The 13,923-nt window shown below is 35.4% G+C and overlaps 1 protein-coding gene across 1 annotated transcript in view; it reads right to left on the bottom strand.

Annotated features, from left to right (window-relative positions):
• Positions 1 to 13,923, bottom strand: part of PTPRQ (protein tyrosine phosphatase receptor type Q) — a gene marked incomplete at both ends in the record, with an annotated part of 195,373 nt that overhangs the window by 104,569 nt on the left and 76,881 nt on the right. The window lies entirely within an intron of this gene.

Below are 13,923 nucleotides of genomic sequence, written 5' to 3'. Positions count from 1 at the left end.
TCAACACAGTGTGGTATTCATAAAAGTATACAAATCAATGGAAGAGAATATATTCCAGAAAGAGATTCAAGTGCATAGGGTCAACTGATTTTTGACAAAGCTACCAATGTAATTCAGTAGGGAAAAGGAAAGTCTTTTAAAAAGTTTTGGAAAAATTGAATGAATATATTGAAAAGGAACTTTAAATCATATCTCATACTATACACATACACAAAATTTGAGATGAATTATGGATATAAAAGCTAAAACTGTAAAATTTCTAGTATAAAAGACAGGATAATATCTTCATGATCTTGAAGTAGACAATATTTCTTAGGACACAAAATGTACTAATGTGAAATTAAAAATTGCTACTTTGGATTTCATCAAAATTAAAATAATCTGCTCATCCAAAGGTACCAGTAAGGAAATAGAAAATCAAGCCATTGACTAAGAGACAATATTTGTTATATATACATCTAATAAAGGACTTGTATTCAAAATATATTAAGAGTTCCTATAACTCAACACCAAAAAGAAAAGCAACTCAATACAGAATGGGCTAAAGACTTGAACGAAAACCTGTCAAAAATGACAGAACAATCCTCACGTTGCATGTTCTAATATGCTTGAATTTCTGTTTTTATGGTTTAATTAAATAACACCTGTCTGCCCAAAACAGGGGTTAAACTTTGTTACCTTTATACATTAACTATGAGTTCTTGTATAAAGTACTTCACTGCTAGCTCTCCTGTCCACAAAATTGCTACCAACAAAGACCTACTGTATAGCACAGGAAACTCTACTCAATATTCTGTACAACCTAATTGGGAAAATAATTTTAAGAAGAATAGATACATGTATATGTATAACTGAATCACTTTGTCGTACACCTGAAACTAACACAACATTGTTAATTGTACACCAATATAAAATAAAAAGTTTAAAACAAATAAATAAAAAATGATTTGGTTTCACACACACACACACACACACAGATGTACATCATAATCAGAGACCAACAATATCATTTCTTTTGAAACCTATCATTGATTGGTCACTGTGCATCTGTTATTTAGTTCATGCACAGGCAGCAAAGTGTGTAGTTATATGGCCTCCTTATCTCCCATGTGCATATGTCACGTGCCCATATGCATGTTCAAAGCTAATCCAAACTTTGCCAAGTCATAGAAAAGATGCTCTCTCTATATCATAAGCTAAACAGTGAGAAAAAGCAAGTAACCACTCTTGATGTCTTTAATAAAGTGAAAGCTTTCATTCTCAGTTATTTCTAATGTTTTAAATTACAGTGTACTAAATATTGTTTTTGGTTTTTTTTCATTTCCTATATATTTATAACTGACAGTAAGAGAGTTTTTAATGTAGTGACAAAAAACTTTGAAGGTTATGGAACAATCATCATTTTCCCTATTGATTATTAAGGTTTCTTTGCACACATTTTACAGACAGCTTTACAGTCATTTTTATGGTCCCACACTATCAGGTAAAGCAAAGACTGTCTTTATATGAATTATCAATAACCATGTTAAAGGATTTAACATCATTAGTCATCACTGAAATGAAAATTAAACTTACAATAAGGTAGAAATTCTTTTATACCAGCTAGACTGTCTAAAATTTAAAAAGACTGATAATACCAAATTCTGCTGATACCGAGAAGTAATTAGAACTCTCACATATGCTGTTGGGTGAGTATTTAAAATAGAACGACCACTTGAAAATCATCTGTTTCTTGAATAGTTAAACATCCATCTGGACTATGACCCAGCAAGTCCACAAAAAAGTTTTATACAAAAATATCTATAACAGTTTTATTCATAACACTTAGTTTGGAACAATCCATATGTCCATCAAAAGAAAACAGGGCTTCCCTGGTGGTGCAGTGGTTGAGAGTCCGCCTGCCCACGCAGGGGACATGGGTTTGTGCCCTGGTCTGGGAGGATCCCACATGCCGCGGAGCAACTAGGCCCGTGAGCCACAACTACTGAGCCTGCGCGTCTGGAGCCTGTGCTCTGCAACAAGAGAGGCCGCGATAGTGAGAGGCCCGCGCACTGCGATGAAGAGTGGCCCCCGCTTGCCACAACTAGAGAAAGCCCTCGCACAGAAACGAAGACCCAACACAGCAAAAATAAATTAATTAATTAATAAACTCCTACCCCCAACATCTTTAAAAAAAAAAAAAGGGATATTAAAATGGTGGAAAATGACTCAATAATAAAAAGAACAAATTACTGAAACCCTCAACAACATGAGCTTCACAATTATGTTGAAAGAAATAGACCAGATATAAAAGAGTAAATATAGCTCAAGAACAACTGAAACTAATCTATGTTGATTGAAATCAGGATAGTGGTTGCCTTGGGGAGTGGGTGTCCAAGGGAACTTTCTGTGGAAGATGGAAATATTCTATATGTTGCCGAGTGGTGGTTACATGGCTGTATACATGTGTGGAAACCCATTTAATTGTATAATTAAGTTCTGTGCATCTCACTGTACATAAAATAATTTCCCATAATTAGAAAATGTTAAAAAAATGAAAAGAAAAAGGCTTTCCCATTAATCGTACCAACAGTATTCAAAATGTTATACATTTATATAGAAAACTAAAATCCTAGATACTAATACTTTCTAGCTAATATTTTATAAATCTAGACATTATGGAAAAAATCATGAGCTTTATTGTATTTCTCATGTATCCATACTAGAAAAGAAGCCTTATAAATTAGTCCAAGTACGTCAACAACTACTTTCAATTCTCTTTTGGTAACTGTTCAATCTTCAGACAAATTTTCTAATAGTACTTGTAAGAAGAGCATTCTATCCAGCTTCTAGGGAGTATGTCTCACACAGTTAATAACTTCTCTGTAATAACATCCTAAATACAAAGTTAGTTTTAAATTTCAGGCTAAACTTTAAAAATGTCAGACTGTCATACATAGCAAATATTAATGTAGTTACATTTTAAAAATTACTAACAACCTTCGCTTTTAAAAAATCCTATCTAAAGTAGGCTAATTTAATTAGTAATAAATGTCAGAAAATTGGGCTACTGTTTTTTAACATATCCTTTAACTGGTATAGATTTCATTATTGTGATCCATATGGAATTACATTTATCTTTCTAACACTGCAAATTGCCTTTAAAGTAGTAATTCTTCGTAATAAGGTATCCAGGCACCGAACTAATGGGTGAATCAAGGATGCAGTGAATAGGAGGTGGTGAATATTCAAATTACCATAACATTAATATACTAAGAAATGTTACTTTATTTGAATTCTAAAAGTGGCTGCTATTTATGCATGTCTTATATTTATAGAATAGCTTCCTCCAAAAGTTGTTTTCTTATATACCATGAAACTTGTAATATTTTGAGATTAATGATAATTTGCACAACCTACTATTTGTTTAAAGCCCTTTCTTTGTATTCATATTGCATTTTTAAATTGTCTAAATTAACGTAATATTGTTAATGAAATTTTGCAATCATTAAAACTCATTTATTCTACATTTCAGAGTTTTTCCACCATTAGTAAATGTTTTTCCCTGAAGCTTATAATCTCATAGAAACAAGGAGCACATTCTTGAAGCTTTCAAGTCGTATGGCTACCAGAAAGAAAGAAAGAAGAGGGGCTTTTGCATGCACACACACGTGCATAATTTACTTAAAGAGGGAAGTAAAAGAGAATAAGAAAAAAATGAGGTGAAATGGAGGAGGAGGTTGATATGTAAAGGCTGTTATGAAAAGTATCAACTACAGCTGCATAGGACAGGAATGGAAAATAGGGTAATAAGATATGCCCCAGTTCCTAAATAAGTTAATAAAAATGTTGCTTGAAGAACAGCTGGCCTTAGCTGGAGCTGGGATGAAGAAAAGAGTGGTTGCCTGGACTCCACTTAATGAAAGGTATTAGAGCATCAGTGGGGTCAAGAAGAATTATGTAGAGTAACTAGGGTTCATTATTTTACAAAAGGAATTGCATTTAAAAGGACTTTTAAATTTAGAATTTAGAATTTGATACCTAAGACAGAAATTCATAATAGTAAAGATTACACTTTGGAACTGATCCAGGATAAAAAATGTGATATGTGACTAGAAAGTATAAAATTTCCCAGAATGGCTTCAGTATTTTACAGATCTTACTATATTAACTCATAGTATTTTTAGTATTATAGGTTAAGCACATATTTGATAATAGAAATTTAGTTTTCCTAAATTTTAAAACCATATTTGGACAAAAGTATGTATATATTCAGAACATATATATCCCTGTACAAATTAATGAAATTCATATGATGAACCTGAATTTCCCCACTCCATAATGACTCTATTTAGATATTGTGAAATAATGCGAAAAACATTTTAATTCCAGTAAACACAAATGATCGGTTGAATTTCTAATGTAAGGGAAGTATCATAATACGGTAGAAGGAGTTCTGGATTAGTAAGAGTTCTGCTAATAATTAGTTAAAGCACACTCTCAGCAGACACTAAGCCTCTGTGCTTCATTTTCCATGCTTGCAAAATGAAATGGCTGAATGGGGTTATCTTCGAAATCCAATAAAGATCTAAAATTATATAATTCTAAATTTTAAAAGCACAAGAATATAATTTTGTTTCATCATAGTCTTACCAGTAGTCTCTGGCAGAGTACTTCATATGTATTAAATAACTTAATCTTGAATATATGGACTTAAAAGGGTACCACACGTGATATTAAGCATATCCCCACAAATGAACTTCAGGCTTTGAAGATGGAGTAGATATATTTTCCCAGTTCCCTCCACTGAGTACAACTAAAACCTTGGACATTAAATATGAAACAAACATAAGAAGACTCTGAAAGGTGGTGAGAAGGCAAAGCAACTAGGGAACTCACGACCCAGGGAACAACACAGTGGTGAGCTCCCTGGCTCTTCTTTTTGCCTTGTATATCCCCAAGGCCAGCAATCTCCAAATGCCAACCAGCTCAGACTAAAAAAGCCTCAGAAAAAGCCTCCTCCTCTAACAGAAAAAGAAACAGTGTAGCCTAGCAAGACAGAAAACTTTTAGACAATAACAACTCTACCCAAAAACTACAGAAAAAAGCTGTGGTCCCACTCCCTACCATGACGACAAAGGTCAAATGAAGAACCTAGTCTGCCTTTACTAGGTGGTAGTGAGGTTCCTCAACCATCCTTGATAGAGTGAGGTAAAATAGGGAGCCAGAACTTTCACCCCTTCCGGAGGTAGTAAGTCCCCTCCACCGTGTCTGTGGAGAATATGTAGGAAGAATACGAGGCACTCCTATCCTTCTTAGTGGAAGCCTGGTGGGAAACTCTGTTTCTCATGCTCACCCAACATCCTCCCCTTGGGTGTCAGCAGAGGCCAAGTGGGGAATTTGGATTTCTACATACATCTGGCGGTAATGGAGAGGTGCCCTCCTTTTCTCTACCAGAGTGCTATCAAAGGAAACCATCACAAATTTAGTATCCTTAATAGTTATAGGACTAGTCAAATCATGTATTTCATATTAACTGAGCTGTGGTCATTGTGATTTTAAGGAGTAAGTTCATATATTAATGCATATATGTGGAATCTAGAAAAATGGTACAGATGAACCTATTTGCAGGGCAGGCATAGAGATGCAGACGAAGAGAACGGACATGTGGACACAGCGGGGCAAGAGGAGGGTGGGACGAATCAGGAGATTGGGGCTGACATAAATAGACTACCATGTGTAAAATAGATAGCTAGTGGGAAACTGCTGTATAGCATAGGGAGCTCAGCTTGGTGCTCTGTGATGACCTAGAGGGGTGGGATGGGAGGGGGGTGGGAGGGAGATCCAAGAGGGAGGGGATATATGTATACATAAAGCTGATTCACTTCATTGTACAGCAGAAACTAATACAACATTGTAAAGCAACTATACTCCAGTAAAAAAAAGAGTAAGTTCATTTCATCTAAGGTGTAAAATTCTTGATATTATTCCCTTATTATCCTTTTGATGTCTGCAGTGATTTCATTTCTAAATATTGGTAATTTGTGACTTCTTTTTTTCTTTGTCAGGCTCGCTAGACATTTGTCAATTTCATCTTTTTGAGGAACCAGTTTTGTTTAACTGATTTTTCCTACTGTTTTTCTGTTTTCAATTTCACTGATTTCTGTTCTTATTTTTATTATTCACTTCCTTCACTATATCTTCCTTTTCTTTTTCTAGCCTCTAGTGGAGGGGAGAACCTTAGATTATCGATCTGAGACTTTTCCAATGTATGTATTTAATGCTATAAATTTCCCTCTCTTCACTGCTTTAACTGTTTCACACATTTCGATATATCGTATTTTCATCTCATATCAATTCAACACATTTTAGTTTACCATATTTCATTATGTCTCTTGAGACTTCCTTTTTGACAAATGTATTATTTACAAGTACCACTTTCTGCAACTGATTCGATATACATTTCAGCTCCAACTTTGCATGCTGATGACACTTAAACATAATTTTAAAACTCCCCAAAAAGAGATCTCCATGCCTTGATAGTTTCACTGGAGAACTCAACCAAATGTTTAAAGAAGAATTAACACAAATTCTACACAATCTCTTCCAGAAATCAGAAGAGATTTGTATTATAAAGCTAGTATTCTCTGATACTGATACTAGACAAAGACAGTGAGACTCATCAAGAAAAAAAGAAAGAGGGCTCAAATCAATAAAATTAGAAATGAAAAAGGACAAGTTACAACGGACATAGAAATAAAAGGATCATGAGAGATTACTACAAGCAACTATATGCCAATAAAATGGACAACCTAGAAGAAATGGACAAATTCTTAGAAAGGTACAATTTCCCAAGACTGAATCAGGAAGAAATAGAAAATATGAACAGACCAATCACAAGTACTGAAATTGAAACTGTGATTAAAAAACCCCCCAACAAACAAAAGTCCAAGACCAGATGGCTTCACAGGTGAATTCTATCAAACATTTAGACTTCTCTAAAGTTAACACTTTAGAGACTTCTCTTAGTTAACACCTATCCTTCTGAAACTACTCCAGAAAATTGCAGAGGAAGGAACACTCCCAAACTCATTCTATAAGGCCACCATCACCCTGATACCAAAACTAGACAAAGACAGTGGGAAAAAAAAACCTCCGCAAAACTACAGATCAATATCCCTCACGAATATAGATGTAATAATCTTTAACAAACTATTAGCAAATAGAAATCAGTAATAAGTAAAAAGAAGTACACCATGATCAAGTGGGGTTGATTCCAGAGACCAAAGGTTTGTTCAGTATTAGAAAATCAATCCATTTAATCCACCATATTGACAAGCCATATTGACAAGAAAATTACATGAACATATCAATCAGTACAAAAAAATTTATATAACATTCTTAACATGACAATATTACAGAAAATGGAGAGCAAATTAGTGGTTATCAGAGGGTTAAGATGAGCAGAAGTACAAGGAGAGTGGGCAGGAGTTGGGTGTGGCCATAAAAAGGCAACATGAGAAATTATTCTCATTAAATATTCTCTGTATTGATTGCACTGATATAAATATGGTGGTTGTAATACTGCACTGCAGTCTTATGAGATGTTCCCATTGGAGGGAACTAGATAAAGGGAGCACAGGAGTTCCCTATATTATTTCTTATATATGCACGTGACTCTGTAACTATCTCAAAATAAAAAGTTTAATTAAAAAGATTTACCACAGAAGACATGCCTTTCTTAGATATTTTACCACATAATTGTCTAAACATAATTTTGTGGCTGAAAGTTTCTACTTCAGGCACCCAAAGTATGCATACTGAGTGTTCACTGTGTCTCTATCACTCTTCTAGGCCTGTATATTGATTAATTCATTCATTTTTTAATAATATATTTATTGAGTATCACTGTACGCCAGATGCATTCCTGGGCACTGAAAACAAGGGTGAACTGCACAAAGGAAAATCCCTGTTCTCATGGAGCATGCATTGTAATGAGGACAGATCCACAGATAATGATACCTATAACAGAGAAAAGTAAAGCAAGAAAGAGGCATAGAAAATTCTAGCTGGGAGGAGTTTTAATCATAAATAAGTTAGATCCTCTTTGAACAGGTGATATTTGAGGCTAAATTTCTTTTCAAAGATGAAAGAAGAGACACATACATTACTAGGGAAGAGAATGCTGGGTTGAAAAAGGACCTTACGGACCATTAAAATGACTGTGGATTTTATTCTTTATCATTTGGGAGATTCAGTAAATTTGTAATGAACAAATCCTTCTCCATCTGAAGAGATTACTGCAGGGTTTTAGGAAAATGACCAAAAAAAATCACTGTTTTCAGAGTCAATTTATGTTTCTTCCTACTCTAAATTTAGCAGAGTACCCTATTTTCCATAATATTGTATTCAAATTTCTGCTACAACTATACAAAGCAGAGTAAGGTCCACCTGAGTTATTCGATCTCATGTCCTATACTCTTTTCAATACAGCACCCTCTAGTCAGGCTTCCGTCTCAGCCTTGACCCCTTATTACATTCCTTTGTACTACTATGTGTTTTCCCTTGCTGTGTCTTGGAATTTCTATTTACTCCCCTCTATCTATCTCACCATTTTCATGAATAGCGATGGGGCCACAGAGTGGCTTACCATAAGTGCTTTAGCATACCCATAATCTTCAGGTCTACCTAACCTCTGCCATCTAAGATTGCTCAAATAAAAAGAAGAATGTTCTTTGATATGTACAACTGACATTTTCTCATAGCATATTGAGGAACAACAAAAAGAATATTTAGTAAACTTAGCTATTTTATTGATCTATACCAGGTAAATGTAAGTAAATATTAGTATACCTGACTATGAAATTCAAGTTTCAAAACCATATCATCATCTTCTAATTAGGTTACTGAGTCTAAACGTCTACAATTCCAAAGCTATCAGTAAGCAACATCCAGTTCCTATTCCATGTCTTCAATATGGCCTTCCATAAAAGGTATTTCTCCTGACTTCCTATTTGATTCAATCTTCAATCCACACAACTGACATATTTATGTAGGTTTGTGTTTAATTGCTTTATATTTATTAGATACGTCTTTACAATAATGGTGGAGTTATTTGGACCTGCAGAGCCGAGATCACCAATGCCATTTGGGATTCAAACTTGAGTCTTGAACCCCAAACACAAAGCCTGGACTCAGTAAGCACTACATGAGTATATACTGGTCAAATGTCCACCACACCACAAGTATAAAGGATACTTTTCACCTGATGTTCACTCTTAAGGAAAGTATTATATTTAATAATTAAGTCTGTATGAAATATACTTTGTAAAGCATTTGAACTTCAATTAAAGTAGCAATGCTAATAGCTATTTCTCTCTGATCCATGACAGGCAACTATAATGGCTTTTGTGCTTTCTACAATTACTGACTGGGAAGTAGAAATGTGCCAATTCACTTGCTTAAGAACAAACAGGATCACACAATTTTCCTGCATGTTTGACTTCTCATCTCGACTGAGGAGAGCAAGGTCACTGGGATGCAGACAAAGGAAAAAGTAAACTTCTTTTGAATTAGCACATTCATTTGCAACCTTGAGAAAACTTTTACCATCCACATCCACTCTATTAAATGGTACTTAAGAATGGTCTAAATTCTTATAAATGGTATATCTTATTTTTTTAAAAAAGCTGGTAAATGGAAGTTAGATTTTGTCCTAATCACAGTTCGCCCAGTAATCTCTACACTGCTCACAGAGGCCCACAAAATAGGGATCCGAATAAAGTACATAACAAATACATTTCTTAAATACTTCTTAGGGGAACGGCGGTCATGGCTTTGTAGAAGAGGCCTGAGAGTTTACATATATGCTATTAAACAGTACACAGTTATTTGAAACAACCAAGTGTAGAAGGGGAAAAAAAACAGGGATATTAAACACACTCCCATTCGGCGCTGATCCATTAATATATCTGCAAGCTCAGTGGACTTCCAGTGGGTCCATCTAGGTGCCTAATACCTCCTAGTGAACAAAAAGCTAATAAAGAAATCACTGCTGAAAATAACACCCCTAAAAACCACAACTGAGTATTTCACTTTCCCTCAATTAAGTTCTGGGCATCCAAGGGATATAGCTTATTTTCCTCTTTTGATTCTAAATTACTGAACTTGGAAGAGCTTTGAATAAATCCAAACTGTAAAATTATCTTCCAGAAAAAAAAAACAAATTTTCAAACTCAATATTAAATCACCATATTTACTAAGATTTGAAAATAATAGGAGAAGTGCATGCATTTTGAACTAATTTGAGATTTTAAAAGTTAAGTCTTGTTTGAACTTGCTATAATACTTTTATTGGTACATATAATATACTTGGACAGAAAATGCTATTAAAATTACCAGGTTTGGGGGCCTTCATCTGTATTTGCCTTATTCTGACGTGTTTGACTGCAACAATGGAACCAGTTTAGACACTGAACACTAATCTCCTCATAAATTCAATCATCCATGATGCATGTTTAACTGTGCCCAATATGACCAAGGTTACACTGAGAAAAATACCCAATAATCCCTGGAAGGAATGTTAAGGTCAGACACTAGGCAGCAAGGGAGTGAGCCAAATTTGATTTTACTTCATGTCAGAAGTACAGAGTCAGTGACTCACAGCTGACTTTACACTGTGACTAATCTTAGACCACCATAAATTAGAAGTTTGCAACAGCTATAAAACTGCTTCCATTCTGAACAATGAATCTCCAGTTCTTACTAATGTCTTATCAACAAACAATTCATGTGAACCCAGATAAAAGCAAATTATTTACCTAGTAAAAATTGTAACCATAAATACAATTACAGGCTAGATCTGAAAATTAATTTTAAAGATAAACAAATTATTTAAATATTTTTAAAGCAGCAGTTAATACTCATGTTTCATATGAATGACTCTCCTGAATTGAAAAAACTTACATTTGCCTGGGAGAAAATATCTATAATTTTGCCTGATGAAAGTGTGGAAATAATACATTGCAGTGGAGTAACACCCTTATGAAAAATTATGAATTTCATGAGAAAACAATTCATTTCTTTCTTTTACAAAAATTTGAGTGCCTAGAATGCCCAAGGCTCTTTGCTATGAACTGTGAGTAAAATAAAGACAAATAAGACATAGCCCCACAAGCAAAGAGTATACAGTGGAATAGAATGGTTCTCAAATTTCAGCACTGTCTCTCACCTCACATACCTTGTTTAAAGGAAGATTTGTGAGTTTTATTTTCCAAACTCTGATTCCACAGGTCTAGAGTAGGGCCTCGGGGATGTACCTTCTGATGCAGGGAGAGTCAGCAGTCCAAACTTTGAGCAACATTTGTCTTCAGTAGTAAGGGAGCACATAATACATGGTACAATATGCCTAATACCTTCCTAATTCATTGGTTTAGAATTCCTTCAGTCTCCATTCATGCAATCTTTTAATCCTGACTTAAAATCTAATTCAAATCCTTAAAGGATTTTTTTTTAACAAAGACCTGTCCTTAAGTTCAGGTGGCTCTACGTCAAGTGTATATACTTTGATTATGCATCTCTGTTCTACTAATTAAACTTCTGCTTCATTCCTGTGACTGAGCTGTCACCTTGAGTACCAGTGGAATCAATAATAATGAGTCCTCTGCCTTGTTCTCTGAGTTCTGAACCTCTCATTTATCTCAGAATTACTGTCCTGTCTTTCGTTGCCAGTTCTCTAGGACTCAGCTCCTGTCCAATGATCAAGACCATTTCACCTGGTACTAGACCACCCTGATGCAGACCACCTGCCTGCATTTGAACATATTTCCTTCTCTCAGACTCTGTATAGCAATGATCTGCTGCCCACCCACTGAGGAAACACCTGCTACCCCTTTCTGGACCTCTCTGACACTGTTTGCCTGTCCTCACTGCTACATATCACCTGCCATCAAAATTCCTGGGTAATCTAGTCCAGTAATTCAGAAAATTTACAGAGAATCATCAGAGAGATGCTTAAAACTACAGATTCTTGGGCTTCATCTCTTGAGGCTATGATTCAGCCAAGTCTAGGGTGAAGTCTAGAAATCTGTAGTTTTAATGCTTAGCATGTCATTGAAGACTTAAACACACTCTCACACACACACACACACACACACACACACACACACACACACACACTTAAGCCGGGCTTTTAAGAACTAATACAATTTTGTGTGACGTAGAAAGGGAGTAGGACAATCTGATGGTGAAAAGTATTGAGTAAGTTTAAAGAAGAGAATCTGATCAATTATTAGCTCATAGCAGGTGCTTAATAAATGTCTTTTGAAATGAATACATGAAATCTAATGTGTGAATAAATAAAGTTTGGCTACAGGTATCAGTTATATGAAGAGATGCAGTGGAGGAACAAAAGAATGAAAAGCTAGACAGAAGTCAAATCTAACTGGTGATGAATTCTGGGTATATTTTGTACACGATGAGAATAGGTAAAACATTTGGAGTATTCTGGGCCATCTCTTATACAAAGTACCTTTCATTATCACCTCTATGCTTCAGATACTTAAATCTCCATGTCTGCTTCTCACCCCTCAGGTAATAAAATTCAACAGCCAACACATAAATGCTCTAAATTGTATGTTAGAGCCAATTCAATCAAAATAAGTGGGTGGAAAGATGGTACTGACAGGCAGGCTGAATGAGTATGGGTGATAAGGCCCCTCTGGGTATTACTACAGGAAGCAACAAGTCTGATATAAAATGGGGGCAGTCAAGTTGAAGAAGGGGCAAATTGCAGAGCCATGGCGGAGACTGAATTGATAAGCTCTGATTATATGTAGGAGAGATGGGAGGAAGAATCACATAAGAATATGAGGCTTGATCCCCAACTGATTATAAAGAACAGGTATAGAAAAGTGAGGAAGAGAAGGAGAATTCATGTTACACAAATTCCATTTTGAATATGTTTAGGGTTGATATACCAACCAGGTCCTCAGCTGAAATTTTCTAACAATTTGTGTGGCTGTTGGTGTGTGTCTGTGTATGCAAGAGACAGAGAAAGAAGATAAAATGCAGGAGGAAGTAGACTAAATTGATGGAGTTATGTTCTAGAGGAAACACGAGTTTGAAACAAACATGAGCAGTTAGATTCCTGAAAAGAGAAAGGCAATGACATTCCCTAGGGAGGCTACCTTGAGAGCATAAATAAAGATATCAGTAAATTTTGAAGGAAGGCAAATCAATTCTCTTTGATGCTATTAGTAAAATGAATAATAACATCAAAGATGGATCATAGTGGGGGTAGACCATGTTCAGAGTAAGAGCAGAATTTTCCTATGGAAAACTGATTGAGTGTAAACAGGGATGTAGAGTAGATTGTGGAGCAATTGGGAGAGTTAAAGAATAGCTGAACAAGATAGAACCATTTACATTTTCTCCAGCACTATTCATCAGCCAGCATCTAGTGAAAACAAACAGTGGGGTCCTTTCAGAGTTGGGAATCTCCTGGAAGATGAGTTACAGTGACACGCCTTGCGATGTAAGGAGCAAGAGATAGTTGTTGTTGCAACGCGTCCATTCCAGATGAATAGGTAAGACACTAAAGTCTCAAGAAATGTTGCCTTGAAAGGATGAGAAGAAAAAGATGCTGAAATCAGAGAAGGTACACCACGTCTTGAAGTTCTGTGGTTTATAGCCTCAAAGATAGAAAAGTAGAGTAAAATTGGGTGACGCTGATTTCAAAAGGAGGAAAGGGTTAAAAGATATTTCAAAGATAAGGATAGAGAGGTGCCAGAAGTAAACAATTATGTCAATACCTACAGTCCCCAGTAGGGAGGACCTCCAGGGAAGTGGTGTTATTGGGGAGGAGTCAGGTTTTCATTTATATGAAGAGGTACAATATTAGAGAAGGTAGAAGATGAAAGAGATTATGACTTAGGGTAGATCACT

Source organism: Leucopleurus acutus (genome assembly GCF_964270905.1).
Source record: "Leucopleurus acutus genome assembly, chromosome: 11".
NCBI lineage: Eukaryota > Metazoa > Chordata > Mammalia > Artiodactyla > Delphinidae > Leucopleurus > Leucopleurus acutus.
This window is presented reverse-complemented; position numbering and strand designations above follow the sequence as displayed.